This window comes from Dipodomys merriami, unplaced genomic scaffold, assembly GCF_024711535.1.
Source record: "Dipodomys merriami isolate MVZ:Mamm:240054 unplaced genomic scaffold, mDipMer1.0.p SCAF_25, whole genome shotgun sequence".
Lineage (NCBI taxonomy): Eukaryota > Metazoa > Chordata > Mammalia > Rodentia > Heteromyidae > Dipodomys > Dipodomys merriami.
This window is the reverse complement of record NW_027203937.1, coordinates 12,498,892-12,520,509: the sequence shown is the minus strand read 5'-3', so window position 1 is coordinate 12,520,509 and position 21,618 is coordinate 12,498,892. Positions and strand designations below refer to the sequence as shown.

The 21,618-nt window shown below is 43.5% G+C and overlaps 1 protein-coding gene across 12 annotated transcripts in view; it reads right to left on the bottom strand.

The window, feature by feature from the left end:
* Window positions 1-21,618, bottom strand: part of Tenm4 (teneurin transmembrane protein 4) — an 805,909-nt gene that overhangs the window by 513,703 nt on the left and 270,588 nt on the right. For 11 of the 12 annotated variants that reach the window (XM_070034906.1, XM_070034904.1, XM_070034908.1 and 8 more), the window contains exon 3: window positions 17,272-17,373. The exons of the other annotated variant lie outside the window; for it this stretch is intronic. The gene's annotated coding sequence lies outside the window, so the exon portion shown is untranslated. The remainder of the gene's footprint in view (window positions 1-17,271; window positions 17,374-21,618) is intronic. 12 annotated transcript variants of the gene reach the window in all.

Here is a 21,618-nt window from a genome sequence, read left to right as displayed (position 1 = left end):
GGTAGGGAGCAGGCTTCACATTGCCTTTTGATCTTACTGGGAAAGGTCATGGTGCAGGTCTGCAAAAAGGAACATGTGTTTTTCAGTTGGTCCAGCAGGGCCACCACTGATACTTAAGGACAGGAATAACTCCAGAAGTAGGGCATGGGACAACTCAGAGAATACTTTCTGGGCTAGAAGATGGCAGTTAGGATGTTTGGGTTTTATATACTTGCTTTCCCACTGTCTAGAGTGTGGAGCCTCAAATATACATTTCTAACCGCACTGTAGAGGTTAGTGTTCCAGACAGCACACTTTGAGAACCATTGGAAATAATACGCTGTGCCTTTCTCATGAAAGTCTCTGGAGGATCTATGGGCAGCCCTGCTCTTTCATTTGTCTGCTGTGTAGGCGGCTTGAATAGTTACTTATCATTTTTGAATCTTGTATTTCCCATTTGTAAAATGCAAATAACAACTCCTGCTATGTGTTACTCAGAGTGATGTGGGTCAGGCAGAGAAAAAAATAAACTGGGCAAAAATTGTCAGAACAATTCAAATATAAGAGGAAAGTAAATGTTTATTGGGCACTTGCCAGGAGTTGGAAGCTATATTAAATGCTGGGGATACTGTCACAAATAAACCCGAATTCCTGTCCTTAGGGAACCTAGGGCTAAATGGGGAAGACAGAGGAATGAACCAATGGTAGTCAGTGAAGTTGCCTGCAGAAGCATGGACAAGGGTTGAACCAAGTATCTCAAGACCATCTGGCCTGGTCCTTGACACAATAAGAAGTCACTGTAACATTTTAAGAGGACAGGACCTGATCTGATCAGTTTTGTGGGAAATCAGAGTGGGCTGGAGTACTGAATGAGCAGAAGAATCAAGGGTAAAGGCTGAGAGACAGGAAGACTATGAGAACCTGGATGCAGTGAGCTACTGGTTAGAACTGCGGGCATTTGAAATTGCTAGGATGGAATAGCATGGCAACTGATCAGATATTAGAGAAAATGGAGAAGGCAGATTCAAGATGGTGCCCAAGCTTCCCAAAATGGGGAAGATTAAGGTAGTGGGAAGGGAGGAGAGAGAACACTGAATCTGTTTTGGGAGTGATGAGCCGGAGGTGGGTTCAGGATGTATGTATCTCTTAGCTGCCTCCTGTATGCACTGACCATTGTCATGAAGAGACTTGTCTCATCAGCCCCAGTCACCCTCTGTCATGCCCTTGCTGAGAGGCTTACCCTGTCTCCACCCTCCTTCTCCAGGGCCTGCACTATGGAAACCTGCTCTCTCTGTCTCTCTGACACACAGCTGTATCCTTCCTATCCATACAGTCATCTCCAAAATGAACAGCAGCAGCAATCAGCAAGCAATCATCTTTTCTTCCCCAACACAATGGCTGGGTGTGCAGATAATGTTTGTGATTGTTGTAAAAATGATGGCATGAGACTTGGGGCTCCTTCCAAAGGAAAAGAGGGGGGGGGTTGAAATCCCTATTTAAATAAACCCAAGTGGTTCAGAACCAATTTAAGGATTCCAAAACAGGCTTGCTAATGATTTCTGCTTCTCTACCTTCCCTAGGGCATGGGGTGGGTGGGTGGGTGGGTGGAGGAAGGGCTGTGTCTTGCAAGATCCTGCCAGGATGAGATCTCCGACCCTCTCCCTTACACAGAATGGTGGCCCCGGAAGCTACCTAGGATTGAGGTGATGGCAAGACTGTTCGGGTTCCACTCTTAGCACTGGCATTAATGTGGGGCAGCTCTCTGGGCTTGCCATGCACACATAGTTTAGCAAACAGCCCGCTGAGAGGAGCTGCTCATGGAGGGCATAAGGTAAGTAGGCCACAGGATAGCTGATGCCCATAATAAAATGCTGGGACCGTGTCCCCAGGAGAGCCAACTGACCCCACAACAGGATTGCAGGTGGATGTTAGCAGTCTCTTTCCACAGATGAGAAAATAGAAGGAAACGTTAGTTGTTATATCAGAGGTAGTAAACAGCAAAACTGGAATTCTAACTCAGGTTGCTTGACTCAAAGGCTGATAATAACAAGTATTGATGAAGATGAAGAGACCAGAATCCCTATATTCTGCTGGTAGTAATGTAAAATGCTACAGCACTTGAAAATAATTGGAGAGTTCCTTAACAGTTAACATTCAGGTAGAAGTCCAAGAGAAACAAAAACATACACTCACAAAAATTTTCACACAAGTATTTATAGCGATATTATCCATCACTGTAAAAGAGTGAATGCAATCCGGATGCCCATGAGCTAATGAATGGATACTGTATAGTATTTCTATGCAATGGACTATTATTTGGCAATAAAGAAAAATAAAGTACTGAAGCATGCAACATGGCTAAATCCTAAATTATGCTAACTAAAAGAAGCCAGTCACAAAAGAACACATGTTCTATTATTTCATTTACATGAACTGTCCCAGTCAATTCCACAGAGTCAGAAAGATTAGTGGGTACATAAGGCTGGCAGCCAGAGCAACCCAGGTAGGGTTGTTGAGTTTGAGATTAAGGAGAAATCTGGAATGACTGCTAATGGGTATGGCTCTTTTGAGGATGATGATGAAAAAGTTCTAGAATTGATATTGTTGATGTTTGTTTGAAAATACAAAGCATTATTGAATAATTCACCATCGACTTTAATATGTGATATATCTATTATATCTAAATAAGCTGTGTTTTTAAATAATCCAATGGCTGAATATTTACAAAGAAATATTTACAAAGAAGTAGAAAGAAAGAAAACAGGATCCTGCCAAGTGAGAGCATTTGGAATTATTGATTGCTTCATTTATTCAACAAAATTTGAGCCATTGTTATAGGCACATGCCTCACAAACTAAACCTGTTAGGCAATGATTAATACCAACTCTAGGATTCTGATTGGCTCATAGAAAGGAGAGGAATGACACGGGATGGGGTAGGGGGAGGTAACCCAGGGTCTTCTATTATAATTATGTTTCTTTTTAAAAAGTTACTTGCCACATATACCACTTTTCCCCCCTGGTGCCAGGGCTTGAACTCTGGGCCTGACCACTGTCTTTGAGCTAGCACTCTACCACTTGAGCCACACCTCCACCTCTGGATTTTTTTTTTTTTTTGGTGATTAACTGGAGATAAAAGTCTCCTGGACTTTCCTGCCTGCATTGGCTTCAAACCAGGATGCTCAGATTTCAGCCTCCTGAGTAGTTAGGATTATAAGCATGAGCACCAGCACCTGGCTTATACTGCTGTTTAATGGAAAGATTTGTACTGAAAGAACTGTAGATTGAGAAACAGTGGTGAGAACTAATTCGAAGAGATCCATTGTAGACTTTCCCAACTTTTCCCAATGATAACATGTGGAAAAGTATAAATACTTTCTTAACCAGGATATGGCTATGAATACAGTCTACTAATAGGATTTGCATGCCTTTATTGCTTCTGTTCCTATGCACATGTTAAGGTCTATACAGTTTGGTCACCTGTGCCGGTTTGTGCATTACCATTGTCAAGATCTTGTTGCCCTTCCATAACCCCTCCCTCCAGTTTCATCCTGCAGCTATCAACCACTAACCTTTTTTTCCATTTCTAAACATTTGTCATTTCCACACTCAGCAGAATCATACAATATCTAATTTTTTTGAGATTTTCCTCATCTCATTCAGAATAATTCCCTGGAGATACACTCAAGTTGCTGGGTCTCTCTGCAGTTCATTTATTTTCAGGGGCTCAGAAGCACAGAATAGCATGGAATGGATGGACTACAGGTTTTCTACCATTTGCTCACTCATGGAAGGACACCTGTAATAGTACTTCCATTCTTCTCCTGAATGATAGATATACAGATCTTCTCTATCTTCTCCATCCTACTTTTTGGTTACAAAGAATATTTCCTAGTTGAAATAGAAGAACAAGGAGGTGGCAGTAAGGCTGGGCTTGCCTTTTCCAGACATCATGCTGGAGAGAAGGTAGCCCTCAGTGCAGGGCTCAGGCCATTGCCCTGTCTGTGCTCAGGTAGCAGGTACGATGTAGCCGCTTGATTGAGTTTCCAGGCCTCACATGGGAACAAAGGAGCCTGCCAGAGTCTTCTGGCCTCTGGGGCAGGTGTGTAGTCTCCTCTTGCAGTGTTACCCTTTTCTCTGCCTGTGTGTATGGGCTGGTGGCCCCCAAATGAGAAATTGCAAGGCAAGTCTATGGGGACCGAATAAAATGTGGCATGGAGTGATGCCCTTGAGAAAGATCCCGAGCTGAACCAAGTGGCTGCCTGAAAGTGTTAGCGAATGACAAGTTCAACGTTTGGGGACTTCCTTCTAACACAAGGTCAATGCTGTTTGGGGCTCTCATTGCTAGTGAGTAGATAATAAGGCCCTGTACTGTGCCTACCAGGTGCAGAGCAGACAGGTGGATCCCTGTTTTCCTGTGCATCCCCCACACCCCTCCCCAAGTGACTTTAACCTTCATTACCTAAATCCTTGCAAACATCAATTATGGATTTCTTAGTCCTGGAGAGCAGAGGGCAGAGACAGATTCATGCAACAAACATCCCCTGGGGAACTGTCTAAGGCTCAGACACCTCTCTGATCATGAAAGCTCTCCCTGCTGGGACATTCAGAAATGCTCCCTCTGCATCTGCCTAGAGAATGGGGGCATGTGTGGGGACTGCCAGAGAGGTGCTGTGACTTCCTGCTGTGGGGCAAAGGTAGGAACAAGATAACTAGCTCATGAGGTCAGGCAGGATGCATGCTCACCCTATAGGGAGCCTGGGAAGAATGAGCAGAAGAGTGTTGTAAAGGCCCAGGGCTCAGAAGTGATGCTATTATAGGTATTACCACCAAAACCATCACATCACCACTGACATGGATGGGGTTGTGAACATGGGCCTAGAGCTCATTGGATCCTAATAATAACCACAACAGCATTATTTTGTTATGATCATTATTTTGTGACATCAATTAGGACCATGGAGCTATAGAAATACGCAGTGATGAAGTGACTTGCTCTACCTAACTGACTTCAGAAGTAGAGGAGTTGGGGCTTCTGCCATCTATTCTAAATTCTCTGGAGAGATGGCAGCATGGAACCTTTACAGGATACAGGGAGACATATGAGCTTCCTCCAGGGCATTGGGAAGCCTCTGACAATCACACCAAGGAGAGGTGACCAGATGCAGACCTCTGTTGGAGGAACAGAGGCCATCTGTGTTGAGCTCCCCTTTAATATCTGAGAAAAACACCTCAGTTTTATCTCCCTTTTGGGGTTTCCCCCAAGACTCTTCTTCATTTTAGATGTTATCCTTTGGAAAAAACTAAAATTAAGCTTGCTATAGAGAATCAAGTCCTAGCCCTTCCAGAACTATAGACACCCAGTGGAGGTTGTTAAACAAGCACTAGGCACGGCCTTTCTCCAGGGTTCCTGACCCACACAAGTTTACCCTGTCCACTTCTGTTCTATTTCTCCATGCTGACCCCCAAGGAACAAGACAGGCTTAGAGCCCACCCCATGGCCCCAAAGACAAGACACAGGCTCCAGGAAATGTGTTTCTCCAAACCTGGTCCTGTATATTTTTTTTCTCTTTTTTATTGTCAAGATGATGAACAGAGGGGTTTCAGTTACATATGTAAGGTAATGAGTACATTTCTTGTCAACCTGGTCCTGTATTTTGTGTGGCTCTCCAGGGCCTACCTATAAGCCATGTGGCCATCCAGGGCCAATCCCCTGTGCCCTCTCTGAGATATCACTACCCAGTGGAATGGAAGAATGTGGCCTTGGCAGTTAGTGGGTTCTGAGTTCCAGCTGTGGTTCTGTTATTTGCCACCTGCAGGAGCAGTAGGACAATACCCCTTCCCTCTCTCCCTGGCTTTGGCAAGAGCAGGCTGGGGAAGACTATGTTAAAAGCTCCTTGCAGCTCCTCCCACAGAATTCATGGTGCCTGGGCCCAGTTAATGCAGCCCCAACCCTACCCTTCAATGGGCATGAAGGTCAATGAGAAAATATAAGATAAACACTGGCCACCTGCAGCATGCTTTGCAAAGCAAAAAGATTATTTTCTCATTCTCTAACCCAGTTTGCCTCCAGCATCTCTGGACTCCCTGTCCTTGTGTGCTCTTTTCCTCTGAGGGCAGTGGGAAGAGTGAGAAAGAGAGAGGTGGAGGATGGAGGAGGCGGAGGGAGCTACAGTGTGTTCCCCAGGCCACGTTGGATTTGCTGAGACTGTGTCCTGACATGTTCTGTGCAGGCATAATGAAGAGCTCAGACTCTGCTCCTCACCACAGAAGTCAGGCCTTGTGGGGAAGCAGAGCTGGTGTCACACAGGCCTCTGCTGGGCTCTGCTGAACACCATGTTACACTCTGGTTTGCAGGGAGCATGCATACACACTTCACATGAAAAGACAAACCACCAAAAAACAAGAAGCAGCAAAAACCGTTAACTAAAAATAAAACCTTCTGGGTACTGGTGACCCACATCTGTAATCCTAGGTACTCAGGAGGTTGAGACCTAGAGGATCAAAATTGGAAGCCATTTGTAGCCGAAACATCTACAAGATTCCATCTCCAGTTAATCAGCAAAAAGCTGGACTAGAGGCATAATTTAAATGGTAGAATTCCAGCTATGAACAAGCAAGCTGAGAGTGATATTCTCTCTGCTTTCTCTCTTTCTCTCTCTCTCAGTCTCTCTCTCTCTCTGTCTCTCTCTCTCTTTCTCTCTCTCTCTCTCTCTCTCTCTCTCTCTCTCACACACACACACACACATCAGACCTATATATACCACAGGCACTGAAAACGATCAGACTCAGAAAAGAAAGTATATATGTACAAAAGTAAAAGCAATATTTTAATGATAGTAAAAGAATAAGCAAGAACAACAAGCTGTTGAATAAAGATAAAGCAGCTTGAAAGTGTAGCAATTCAGACTTTTATAGAAATAGGACTTCATGTGGACCTCTCAGGGCCGCCATTCTAACTATGACTTTTTGTATCTACATGAACCTTGGTGTTGGAATTGGAAAACTAAAATGATGTATATATTAGGTCAATCACTGCTTGTCTCTAGGCCTTAGTTTCTTCACCTGCCAATGAAAGGTGGAAATAGATCACCTCCTAGTGTATCATCTTAGATAACATCTATTGGGAACTTGTTTTTATGCTGCCTATGCTTATAAATAATCTACATGTTTGTTTGTTTTGGCCTTGAAATAATTTGATACTACTCACTTTACATATTAGGAAAGTGAAGCACAGAGAGAGAAAGTAACGTGCCTAGATAGCAGGTAGGCCAGGACTGACTGAACTTCTAGAATCTGCTCTATCATGAAACTATATGCCCTCCCACCATGATTGATTCTGAGCTGTCTAGGATTCTAGTTCTATAGTGATTCTTTAGCCTATTAGGAGTCTCCACAGGAGGAGATAGCTTGACAGCAAGAATAGGTTATTAATAGCAACCTGAATACCCACTCTAAAGGGATATTAAGAAAGCTAGTAAAGCCGGGCCTGGGTGGCTCACACCTGTAACCCTAGCTACTCAGGAGGATGAGATCTGAGAATCGTGGGTCAAAGCCAGCCTGAGTAGGAAAGTCCTGTGAGACTCTTATTTCCAATTAACCCCCAGAAATCTGGAAAATAGCTCAAAATAGTAGAGTGCTAGCCTTGAGCAAAATAGCTCAGGGACAGTGCCCAGGCCTTGAGTTCAAGCCCTGTGGCTGACAAAAAAAGTAGTCAATTATCAATCACCAAATATTACATCTTATGGGGAAGGCCTTGCTTATTTTAAACAGGTGTCAATTATGCTATTTATTTGTTTGCTTATTTATTTTTGTGCCAGTACTAGGGCTTAAACTCAGGACGTAGGTTCTGTCCTTTAGCTCTTTGCTCAAGGCTCGTATTCTCTCACTGGAGCCATGGATCCACTTCTGGTTTTTTGATGGTTAATCAGAGATAAGAATCTCTCAGTCTTTCTAGGCTGGCATTGAACCTTGGTCCTCAGATCTCAATTTCCCAAGTAACTAAGATTACTGGCATGAACCACTAGCGCCTGGCCAACAGGAGCCATTTATGACAGAGGTGCTGCATACAATAACAGATTGCTGGGGCTTTTGGATGATTATTGCTTCTGAAAGCACTTCTCTCTAGAGTGATTTTCTTATGCGTAAGATGGGGGTGACTATGGGACCTAACATCACAGGGCTGTTACAGGGTAAGATGTGATGATGGAGGTTGGATCTACAATGATCACCCCTCTAAATGTAGTTCTTGCTGCAGTTGCTCTTGTTATTTTTCACCAGTGAGAAGGGGTTGGGCTCAGCAGCATATGACCTTGATCCAATTCCAGCCTCCCCCCCCCCACTTCCCAGCTATGTGACTTCAAGTCATTGACCCTCTCTGAGGCTCCACAGCCCCATCTGTGAATCAGAAATCACAATGCTTACCTCGCCGGGGAGTTGGGAGGGTTAAATGGACTGTGAAATGCTTAGCACAGTGGCTGACATCTAATAGGTCTTCAACAAATGTCTGTTCTCACCCCTGGAGCGTTTTCTGCACACTTGGCTTTTCCACTACGGTTAGAATCCAAAGAGGCAAAGGATTTTGTTCCTCTTGTTGACTCATCGCTCTTTTCTACCACAGGAACTTTCAGGAAAGTGACAGGAGGTAGAAAATGTCCACACAGAGGGTAAGTCAAGGCAATACAGTAGTGGCAGTCCACAGCCTTGGAAATGGGCCTTTAGTCCACTACCTTGGTTGCTTTGGTGAAACTGGCCATGAAGATATTCAATTAGCAATGGGAAGCAAGCCCTGTGATTTGCTAAGTTAATCCAAGGAAAATGGAACTACCTTCCTGTTTGAAAATAAATGAAGTATGCAGCTTGTAAATGGATAAATGTGACTTGATCATTCTGATTGCATTCCTAGGACTGTGTCATAGCTCCACTCAGAAGACGTGGTACCAGCATTAGGGTAACATTAAGGCATTTCAGAAGGGTGGCAGCATCTTACTTGAGAGGGAAGGGCAGAATTCCACACTGGGTTTCTACAGTAGACAAGCATGGGAAGCTGAGACCAGAGGTGACAATATACTCAGCCTCATAAGACGTATTTATATCATTATTTACACTTCAACTAGATTGTCTCATTTGGAATAATTTCTCCTGACCCTATGCAAAATATATATTCCAGCCAGACAATGGTGGCTCATGCCTGTAATCCTAGCTACTCAGAAGGCTGAGATCTGAGGATTGCAGTTCAAAGCCAGCCCAGGCAGGAACAACTGTGAGATTCTTATCTCCAATTAACTACCAGAAAACTGGAAGTGGCACTGCGGCTCAAGTAGTAGAGCACTTGCCTTGAGCTGAAAAGCTTAGGGACAGTGCCCAGGCTCAGAGTTCAAGCCCAACTGACAAGAAGGATGGCCAATACACACATGAAGAAAATGCAAATCAAAACAACATTGAGATACCACCTCACCCCAGTTAGAATGGCAATAATCAAAAACTCTAATAACAACAGATGCTGGAGGGGATGTGGACAGAAGGGGATCTTATTGCATTGTTGGTGGGAGTGTAAACTTGTTCAACCACTTTGGAAAGTAGTATGGAGGTTCCTCAAAAGACTCCACATAGAGCTCCCTTATGACCTAGCAATCCCACTTTTGGGCATTTACCCAAATGATCACAAACAAGACCATACTAAAGCTACCAGCACAACTATTTTTATTGCAGTATTATTCACCATAGCTAAGATATGGAACCAACCCAGATGCCCCTCAGTAGATGAATGGATCAAGAAAATGTATACACAATGGAATTCTATGCTTCCATCAGAAAGAATGACATTGCCCCATTTGTTAGGAAATGGAAAGACTTGGAAAAAATTATATTAAGTGAAGTAAGCCAGGCCCAAAGAAATATAGGTCCCATGGTTTCCCTTATTTGCAATAACTAGTATATGTCTGAGTCAAGCAGAAAAGATCAGATATGTTGATGTTAGGTGAAATGAACCCCAAAATAAGTATTCAAATGTTTTTTCTTTCATGCAATTGTTTTTAACATATTTAGAAGATGATTTCTTTGTTGCATTGTATTTCCCTCCCCCACGGTATAACCCTTGCTTTCACTGTATTTGATGTTGTATAATTTGTGGAGAGGAGGGGCAAAAAACAAATCATTTAAATAGGGATACAGGTGGACCCATTGCAACAATGAGATGTACAAGTTGTAATGTTGAAAAATGAACTTTACAACTTTGGTGGGGGTGGGGGGAAGTGGGTATGGGGGGCGGGGGGGATGATGGGAAGGGATAGGAAGGGGAAACAAAGGAGGAAGCAACAATGCTTGATAAGAAATATACTCATTATCTTGCCCATGTAATTGTAACTCCTCTGTACAGTATTTTCACAATAATATATATGTATGTATATATATATGTATACATATATATTATTGTGAATATATATATATATCTATCTGTGTATATGTTCCATTCTCTGACTTCTCAGGTACCCATCACCAAGCAAGATAGACAGCTGTGGCAGGGCCTGGCTACTTGATCATCCCAGTCACTAGCTCTTGGAGTTAATAGTAACTTGAGTTTACATCTTACTTGAGAAAAAGAGAATATTCAACTATTGTTGAATAGTTGGAAGTTGCTATAGGGCACCCGAAAATGTAGAACAAAGAAACATTATTTGGTTTCTGGATTAACTTTCCAAGAGCTAAAACATGCATATACAATAAGAGCATACATTAAAAAAATAGTATTGATGGCTTACCATCTATAATCTTAGCTACTCAGGAGGCTGAGATCTGAGGACTGCAGTTTGAAGCCAGCCCAAGCAGAAAAGTCCATGAGACTCTTATCGCTAATTAAAACAGAAAATAAAAAACAAAAACACCAGAAGTGGAGCTGTGGCTTGAAGTGGTACAGTGTTAGCCTTGAAAAAAAGAGTTCAGGGACAGTGCTCAAGCCTTGAGTTCAAGCCCCACGACTGCCAAAACAACAACAACAAAACCCAACAAAACCAAACAAGAACAGACCCCTTCCCAGCAATATATAGTAGTAAACATTCAAGGTCAAACCAATGGTGCCAAGGCCATTGTTGTAGAGCAGTGGGAAAAGCAGTCAGACTGAGTTGAGTTTGGAGTGTGAATCATAGTTCTACCATTTACTATCAAGTTATGCTCAGTGGAGAAAGACTCTGTCCATACATCTGTAAAAGAGGAAGAGTGCATACCTATAAGGTGAGTGCTCAGTTAGCTGTTTGGCTCATTCCTTTTTTGTGGATGCTCTCACATGCCTGTTGGTGACTATGGCTCCCTTGTACACATTGCATACCAAAGAGTTGCTTATTCAAAAATATTTAATGCTGTCTCATTTCTTAGAAATACCTGGCATCCCAAGCTTTTCTCCAGCAGGACTCAACTCCTTCTGGAACACTATCTCCAAGCACTCTACTGTTGAAAGGGGAGGGTATAGAGGATGCTTAACTCAGACTTGGAATGTTAAGGATGGCATGAAAGCTTTCCCAGATCCATCTAAAAGCATGGGGAGGATTTTGTTGAATGAGCCAGGCTGAGAGAAAGTATCCTGGGCCAGGAAATTATCAGTACAAAGGCAAGGGCCTCCCTGAAGCAGCAGACAGAGCATACTGTTCTAATCAGAAATGGCTGAAAACAGACAAACTTATCTGGTAATACATAATCCACCTAGACTGCCCTCACCTTCCTTCTACTAGATCCACAGCTCTGAATCCCCCCCCCCCACTTTCCATGGTTCACAAAAGGGGATCCTGGGAGCTCTGAGGATTCCTAAGACCCTTTTCATAAATCATACTATGGCATTACTCCCTCTTTTCCATCCTCTCTCATGAATATACAGCAAAGACTTCCAGACTAAACGGAAAGCTATCATTAAGAGAGATGTGCCACAATGAGAAAATCTGCTACTCCAGATAGAAGAATCAGATTTCATAGAAATGTATTCTTGACATTATATTCAGGAGTTATTATTTTCATGTTAAATGGGCTGTAAATGGGGAATTTTTTTAAACATTTGTTAATGCTAACTACTAGAATGACAAATTTTAGTAGATACAAACAATGTAAATAAAAACACATTGTAGTCTTCAATAATACTGAAGAGTAGAACAAAGATCCTGAAACCAGAAGTTTCATGCTTTGAGGAAGAGCTATGAACAAAGTTGTGCAGAACAAAGTGTGTATCTCCTCTTGGGAAGGTATCTCAGCAATCTTGCCCTTTCCTGGGAAAAGAGCTTTGGGCAGCCTGTGTCTGAGCACTTCTGCCTTTCCCCACGACTCCCATCTTTCCTGTGGAGACTTTCAGCGGCAGATCAGGCCCATTGCTTCTCTTCTCTTAGCTGCAGCCTCTTCCCCAAGCTCAGGGAGGAATCTGGTCAGAAAGTTTTGGTATCAGAAAGTCTACACAAATTACTCAATGACTCTGCTTTGCATCCCCTATTGGCTGAACCTGTTGAATATTATTTTAGGTAAGTATTAGTCATTTATATACTTAGTTTGGATACATATCTATTCAAACTCATTGAATATGCTTGAAAATATGCTGTTTTTACTTTTGTTGCTGAGTTGTGTTCTTTATATATCCTGGATACAAGTCCTTTATCAGATATAGAGTTTGCAAATATTTCCTTCCATTTTGTGGCTATCTCTTTGCTTTCCTGATGATATTTGGAACCTAGAACTTTTGAATTTGTATTTTGTGTGTGCAGTACTAGAACTTGAACTCAGGGCCAAGGCACCGTCCCTGAGCTTTTTCACTCAGGCTGACACTCTACCACTGAGCCACAACTCTACTTCTAGCCCTTTGATGCTTAAGTGAAGATAAAGGACTTCCCTGCTTGGGTGGCTTCAAACCACAGTCTTCAGATCTCAGCCTCCCAAGTAGCTAGGATTATAGGCATGAGCCTCTACTACCTGGCTAAGAATTAACTTGTAAGAGGTCCCAGTTACCTATTTTATTCTCCTTCTCCTCCCCCTTTGAATGTGCCAAACCACTGTCTAATCCAGTTTTGAGTGGTTACACCTGTCTTTTTCTGAGGTATTTTCAGCTTTAGATCTTGGAGTTAGGTTAAAGATGAGTTCATTTTTGTATACATCATAGTATGAGGAAGGCTCTAGTGTCATCCTTTTGCATGAGAATCCTGATGTCCCAGCCCTATTTGTTGAAGAAGTAACTTACTGTCTCTGTGCCTTGGTAATTTCATCTCTAAAATGGGACTTAAGGGATAGTGAAATGGTTTAAGTGATAGAGTGCCTGCCTAGCTCCTAAGTTCAAACCCCAGTACTGACCAAAAGAGAAAATGTGATTTAATAGACTACTTTGTATAGTGCTGAGAGAATTCAATGAGATACAGAGTGTGAAAACAAAACAAAACAACACCCCTACCTTATAGGGACCTTGTCATACAGCACTCAGTTCCCATAAACAAAGAAATGAACAGCAGATCTAAGAAGGCTTTGAAACACTCTGGTCATCATTACTGCTATCTAATAAAAGCACTTCATTCTGAAGTTCCTTCAGCCAGGGCCCTGTTAGCTTGTGCCATCCTCAAGGTGCTGATGTGCAACCACTTTCCTATACACCTGTTCTGAGCCAAAGACACAATCACCTGTTCTCCTCCCTCCTTTCCTCTTCACTTCCTCACTTTTTTTAACCTTCAATTTTCCATTAAAGGCTATTGGTCTTATTAATTAATTAATTAATGGTTAACCCACTCCAATCCTTTTAGGCAAGGCAGGGAATAAATGAGTCCTTTAATTGAAATCTACTCTCATACTGAAAAGTGAAGCTCCTAGGGATAATGGTTTTCTTACAGGTCACCCACCCTGCCTGCCTGCTGTGTCAGAAGCCTGCACCAAGCTAACTGGAGGCTGCTTACACCCTTTGCTTCCCTTCCCACCCTGGATAGAGCTCCTTTTAAATCCTGTCTCCCTCCTCCACTGTGTTTGCAACACCTCCAGATTTAGTTTTCTCTCTGCATTTCATTAGTGTCCCATTTGCCTCCTCTTCCTGATCTCCAAAGCAGGTGGGAAGCAGGCGGAGGCCAAGCTGGCAACCAGAGCTCCTGTCACCTGATTGGGGGTGGGATGGGGAGGAGACATGCAGAGGGGAAGGAAAGGGGCCTGGACTTGGACTGCAAATCTAGATGGAGTTCAGGTCCACCTGGCTTGAGCCAAGAAGCAGTAGCTTAGTCCTTATTGCGTGGCAGGCACGAGGGGCTCAAATACAAGAAGTGTTTCAGGTTCTTGAAACTCTGTGGGCTCCAGAGATGAGTGGTGAATACTTGTATAATGTACTGAAGGGAATTCAGCCTCATGGGAAACGAAGGGAATTGTGGGGAGACAATGGGGAGGGTTCAGTCTCGGGAAAGGCAGGGTGGGATGAAAGAGTGATGGGAAAACAAGTAACAACTGAAGCTGCTGTTCTATCATTCATTCATTTTCTCGTTCTGCATTTGCTGTCTGTGGTTCAGGCATCACTGCAGACACAGACATCTACAGGAACAGTATAAAAAGGTCCCTGGCCTCATGAAGCCTATGTTCTAATAGAAGAAGTCCAAAAAGAGACGACTAAACTCACTTAGTAATCTGTAATGCATCAGGTGGAGATAAATGTAAAAACGTTCAAAAAGAAGAGGGTCCCAGAAAAGCCTGGGCTGAGGAGTGGTACTTCCCACAAGATGGTGGGAGAGACTCTGTTCCTACCTCTATCACTTCCTGCTTCCTATCTGTTCTCTGAGCATCTCAGAGAACAGCCCTGCACTAGGGTCCTCTCAGCCCAGCAGTGCTCTGCTCATCGGGATGATGGCTTCCAGCTCTGCTACTGTTAACTCACCCAGAAGTTTTCTCCAAGACTAGAAGAGGGCTCTCTGCTTTGTGCCTGGAAGCAACGGTATGTTTATGGTTCACAGAACAGCAAAGAGGTCCCTGGTATGAGAGACAGGTGCACAGGGGTGGGGTTGGAGAGGACACAGGGTGGGGGTGGGGAGTGTCAGATCATGTCAGTGCTAGTAGGTGGTGTGTTGTGTGTGTGTGACATGGGAGGATCGGAGGAGGGGATTGAGGTAATCTGAGAGTGGCTGTGACAGATGTCTCTGGCTAGACGGCAGAGGGAAGTAGGATTCAGAGTGTAGTGAGCTGGCCACTGCTTTTCAGCCTCAACTACAGAGTTGAGATAGACACCAGTGTGGCGACAGCAAATAGCCAGAGGGTTGAAGGACACAGAAAAGTGACTTGTGGTTATAAATCAGCATAGGGTACAAGGGGCAGGATGGAAGGCGGTGATGCCAGAGAGCGCAAAGGAAGAACATTCCAGCCAAGGCGAAGAATCCCATGTCAAGGCGCAGATCTGATCCCATCTGGCTACCTGATACTTTGTAAATTATCTTCCTTCCTTCGGTCTAGATGAGTTCAGTAAGTCCTGCTCTGGACCTAGCTCGGTGGGTGGCAGTAACACCAAGATAAGCAAGCCAGTGTCTGGGCTCCAAGAGGTTCCCTCTGTCAGAGATGAAAGCTATGTCCCCAGGGCTACACCAAACAAAGGACATTGAGGAACCACAGAGAGAAAGCCCAGGACAAAGAGGGACATAGAGCAGAGAGGGGAAACCAAGTTTTTTGAGTTTGGATGGAGTGGGAACTAATTTTAATTTCCTTTCCACTTTAGCTTTCAAGTATTCTTTGTGCATGGACTTGGATGGGGTTGAAGGGTTGACCTTCAGCTTTCCTCTTAACCTTCTAAGGGGATCAAAACATTTTTAATCTTAAAAATGGAGCCCCTAAGAAGTGCCTCATGGGGTTGGGGGAGTTAAGTGGAATATGCAAATCAAATCATTGCCACAATGCCTCAACAAACGCGACCTCCTTTTACCTCTCTCTTTGTAAGAAAAGCTGGAAATCTTAGAGGATCTCTTCAGAGAACCATCTGTCTACTGCAAAGCATTCAGCTTGGTGTGCAGTCACGCATGCTCCAGGCAGGAAGGTGAAGCTATCTCTATTTTGTTCTTGGCTGGCCTGAGGTAACTATTCAATATGTCTTTGCCGAGCAGAGAAATAAATGATTGAAGCAGAGGTATGTAAGGTACAGGCCCTCTTATAATTTTAGTTGGAAGGCCTTGGACAAAAGAGTTAGTCCCTGAGCCTAACTAAGTTCCTGACCTATGAAATAGAAATAATAAAGTCTACTTTGGCAGAGACAAGTAGAGCTCATCAATAATCCATGTCTTTCCCACACTCCCAGGAACACTGGTAACCAGAGAGGACCATGGGACTAATTCTGAACAGTGAGCGCTGTGTCACTTCTGGACAGAAGCACCTAATACTCAACATCTTCCAGCTGTTTCTTCTCCTGCTGCAGTAACCAAGATGGCCACATGTCCCAGGAGGACTACTTGCAACGTGACAGACTTTTTACCAGCCTGGTCCTCAAGTCACTAGCAGAGCAGAGCTCACCATCTCTATGGGTTAGTACAAGTAAGAAATGGAACTTTACTCAGTGAACACGCTGGGGTCGTGCAGTAAGTCATTACTGCAGCGTATCAGAGCCTAGCAGGACTCATATTTCACCTTGTAAGCTTGTTGAGAGGATATGAAACAGGGCTTGGTACAAGTAGGTACAAAGTATTCTCTAAGAAAGGGCTTATTCTCCCTGCCTTTGCTCCTGCTTCTGTTTTCTTAACCTCCTTCATTATGGCCAGCCTCCATTGATGATTCTCCTTCACCAGCTTGAAACTGCCTTCTGCTTTCCCCCACATTACCTAGGAGTTTCATGCAGTTTTTATCATTACTATTCTGCAGGGCAATGTGAAGAATTTCCAGACAGCCCCCCTGGTCCCCAGAGTACCTGCCTTCTGACAGCCTCCCACTAGTTTCTCACTATGCCTCTGATCACACCACCAACTCCAGTCTCCTTTGACCTGGTCTCCTGCTGGCCACTGCTGTTTCTGTGGTCCTGACCTGACCTGCATATAACATCCTTTCTGCCAGCACCACCATCATTTCTGCTGGATGACCATCTAACCTGCCCTCTGCCATACTGCTCCCAGCATGGTTCCCAGCATCCCTTGCTCCTTGTCAGTCTTTTTACCACAACCTGCTCTCTAAGAAGTCCACCTTACTTCCCCTGACCTCTGTCTCTCCCTGTGTATCCTATCACCCTGGTGATAGCTTATATCCAAAAGGGAGGTCCATTTTCCGATTCCAATATATATTTCTCATCAAGGCCATGGTTTTGAGTTGATGATGGAAAATTAGAGCAGACAAGGGGACTGACCTGGCTCCATGTCAGCGCGTTGGGAAGAGTCAGCAGTGTCCTTGGGCCCTGGAGCTTTCTCTTCAAGGCCATTGGCTCTTGGAGGACAGGACAGGATCCTGTCTGTTGAATGAGAACAGAGATTGACTAAGATTGCCTGGCAGAACACCCACCTCTTTCTCGCAGAGCCCTCACCAGCAGTCAGGGCCAATGGTGAAAATGGGCTTGTTTCTAGTTTCACAGCACTGATGCAAAGCAAGTGGGGTTCTCATTCCATAAAGTCTCCATCCAAACAAGTCCTCTTGGGAGGCTTCATTGTTCTGCTATGGGACTGACGTTCTTATAGTTGTTGCTTTCTTGCATGTTTCCTCAGGTGGATCTAACCTCTCCAGGGCAGGCAATGCAACAGCATCGTTATTCAGGTGCCCAGCACAGGTCTTGGAACAGAGGAGAGACCGGGGGTTTTGATGAACAGAGGATGAAGGATGTGCTGTGGCCAGTGAAGAAGGAAGAGAACAAGGGGCTGAGGCCTAGGGCTACTTCATTCATAAGTAACCTTAATTCATAAATGATTAAGGTTCCATGGGCCAGGCTTTCCCACGATGTGGCATGAAAATGTTAGAATCTGGATCGGGGTCCTTGTGCGAAAGACTTTGGTTCTGAGAAAGACACAATTTCTATATGCATCTGACCAAAAAAATGAACTCTAGGAAATAAAAGCAGGTCTTTCTTTTTTTGCTGTTTTTTTCTTTCCTTTTTGTTTGGTTTGCGCATTTATGTCTTTGGAGTTATAAGGGGAGGCATAGAAATGGAGGAATGAAAGGTGAATAAAGGTAGCAATGGTACTCACTAGACACTATGTGGACAATGAACTATATAACTTAGGGGTTGTGATGCGAGGGAAAAACTGGGAGAGAGTGAGGGAAGGAGCTCAAAAAGAAATGTACTCTCTACCTGACTTATGTAACTCTGACCCCGTATATATCACCTTCATAATAACAATAAAAATATTTTTTTTGTTGGATATGGGGCTTGAACTCTGGGCCTGGGTGCTGTCCCTTAGCTCTTCAGCTCAAGGCCAGGGCTCTACCACTTGAGCCATAGCGCCACCTCTGGTTTTCTGAATGATTTATTGGAGATAAGAGTCTCCTGCCTGGGCTGGCTTTGAACCGTGATCCTCAGATCTCAGCCTCCTGAGTAGCTAGGATGACAGGCATGAGCCACCGTCGCCCGACAAATAATTTTTTTTTTATAAAAGACTTGTTCTGGCTTTCCTGACTATGGCAACATCTGATGCATCACTTCCTTTCTCTGAGCCCTGGTTTTCTTATCTGGACTGGGAAGCATATAAGGTCCTTTCTGTTTTGAGATTCTGTAACTATGACTCAAGTCAGCATCTCTAGTAACTATGGAGATATCTTAATACACTGAAACCTGGTCAAATGATAAAAGAAATCTTATTCCACTCAAAAGAAGGGTAAGAAGAGCCTTTCTCTTTCTAGTCATTTACCAAAAGTCCCTGCCAGAGGGGAAGTACGATTGGAACTTGAGATCTCAAAGGCTCACAGTCTCCTATTTTCCCCTGTACTGTGTGCCACCATTCACACACAAACACTACAAAGTGTCTTGCAGAAAAGACCCACATGCTAAAGAACAAGATAAGAAGGATATACTTAGGTATCGGAGTTAGAGATTTTTTTTTAAGCTATTATTTGAAGAAGTTTCCCGAATACAATATTTGCCAAATATGCTTAGGAAACAAGCTAAGAAGTCTGTGTTGGCTCTTAGGAAGTGAGGAATTATCAGTGATTCCCATTAAACACAAAATTCTCCTATGTGTGAACGTTTGCTAGCTTCATCTGCATTTCAAGTGTTTCTTTATAGGAAATTCTAATTATTCTAAACAAAGAAGAGCGCTAGTAGGCTGGCACATTCCTTGAGCTCTTTCTAAGTGCAGATCACCCCTCCCTACTCTGGGGCTGGGCTTCTGAATACTCCACCTCAGGCTGCAGACCTGAAAGGCAGACACAGAGTGATGAGACTGAGTCTGGAGATAAAGTTAGAAAAGTCCTTTCCAATTGGGTTACTGTCATCAAGATAAGAAATACTTCATGAAACAGGATATTCTCTACTATGCTCTATATCTCAAATGAGCAACAAGGACTATGGCACTTTAAATTTCTATTTACCATGGATCATTCTTTAAAAATTCATCTCTAAGTTTCAGAGAGCAGAAAACTGCCTTGATCTGTCAAATCCTGGCAAAGTGAGAGGCTTTTCTCCTGTGATGGGGCCTCTCCCAAATGTCCAGTGGCTTGCAGCTCTTAAGACTTAGATCTGTCCCAACAGAGTCCTATAGCAGCCTAATCACATCCAGTGACTTGGATGTTTAAAGCATACTTAAAATACATGACCAGATCTGGCACTAGTGGCTCATGCTTATAATCCTAGCTACTTAGGAGGCTGAATTGTAGCTCAAAACCAGTCTGGGCAGGAAAGTCCATGAGACTTTTGTCTCTATTTAGCCAGTAAAAAGTCAGAACTGGAGGTAATACTTAAGTGGTAGAACAGTAAAAGCAAAATCCTGAGGCCCTGAGTTCAAGCCCTAGTACTGGCACAAAAGAAAAGGAATCCTGGCCAGGACATCATATCTCACTAAATCCCAGGCAGCTCTAGGCCAAAGCTTTGTGTTTTGCTTCTCACTTGTGCCTTTTTCTTCTTCTCTGGAAGGTTCCATGAACTGCAGTTTTTAAATTTTAGTTAGCATCTATTAAAAGGAGGAGGTTTCATGATGACAATTCCATAGATATGCACAGCAGACTCTGAGCAAGTTCACCCTCTCTATTATATTCTGATAAATCCCCTTCCTCCTCCTCTATTTTTCAAACAGTTTGGTGGGATTCAGTATGTTGTCTTCATAAATAAGTATGCTAAGACTTCGTGTGTGTGTGTGTGTGTGTGTGTGTGTGTGTGTGTGTGTGTGTGTGTGTGTGTGTGTGTGTTATGCTAGCACTAAGGCTTGAGCTCAAGGACTTGCTTTCTTGCTTAGCTTTTTCCACTCAAGTCTGGCATTCTAACACTTGAACAATACCTCTACTTCTGGCTTTTTGCTAGTTAATTGGAAATAAGAGTTTTATAGACTTTCTGTGACTGGGATGGTTTCAAAGCTTGGTCCTTAGATCTCAGCCTTCTGAATAGCCAGGATTACAGCTGTGAGCTCCCAGCTTCTCAACTTAGTATCCTTTTCTTTTCTCTTCTCCCTCATGTTGATTCCCTTCAGTTCCTCTTATACACTTATGTCTCACCAGCACCACCACCACCACCACCACCATCATCATCATCATCATCATCATCATCATCATCATCATCATCATCATCATCATCATCATCTTAAGTCTAGATTCCACAAGGGACTGAAAACATATATTTGCCTTTTGGGGGCTTGGCTTATTCTTGCTGAATATGAATTCCAGTTCTGTTCATTTTCCTTCAAATAAAACAATTTTTTTTATTGTCTGAGAACTATGTAGTTTACTCTTCTACTTTCATCTTGGCCAAGCCTTCAGGAAAAACTTCAACTCCTCATTTTCAATCTGTTTATTTCTCTTTCTGTTCTCTTCCTCTTTTCAAAGTGTCTCCAGTAAGCATCATGCTATCTGGTAAGGAACCGACATACTCAGGCTGCTGAAAAGGTTTTATAAGTATTCACAGGCAAGCATCTCACTGAGAGAAAATCCACCTAGGGAATGATTATAGCATCCATCTATCCACCCATCCATTCATCCATCCTTCCACTTATTCATGAATTCAATCATTAATGTTTAGAGCATGGGGCCCTATACAGGATACACTGACAACTCAGAAGCAGAACCTGCCTTCAGGAAGCTCATGGACCACCAAGGAAAACAAGCATGACCACAAAGAATTACATTGCTTGGCAATTTAAAAGAGCTACAGGTAACACTAGTAGATGATGGGACTGGAGCAATCCCCTTGGCTGCCAACTTCCTGAGGACTGACGGACCAATGCACGTTGTATGCTCAGCCTTGTGCCAGCAGTAGAATTAACACAGTGTGGGGATTGGACAGGGTACTCTACAAGAGGAGAACACATGACAAAGCATGTCCTCTCATTACACAGTGTGTGGTGGTGTATAGAAAAGTGATCGGATGACAGCTTCAAGACAATGCCAGGGAGGAGAGCAGCCATTTCCTCAGTGGACATTATGTTGAAAATGAGCTATACAACTTATGGGTAGTGGATGGGAGGGAAAAACTGGGTCATGGGGCCTAAACTCTGGGCCTGGGCACTGTCCCTCAGCTCTTCAGCTCAAGGCCAGCACTCTCCCACTTGAGCCACAGCACCAC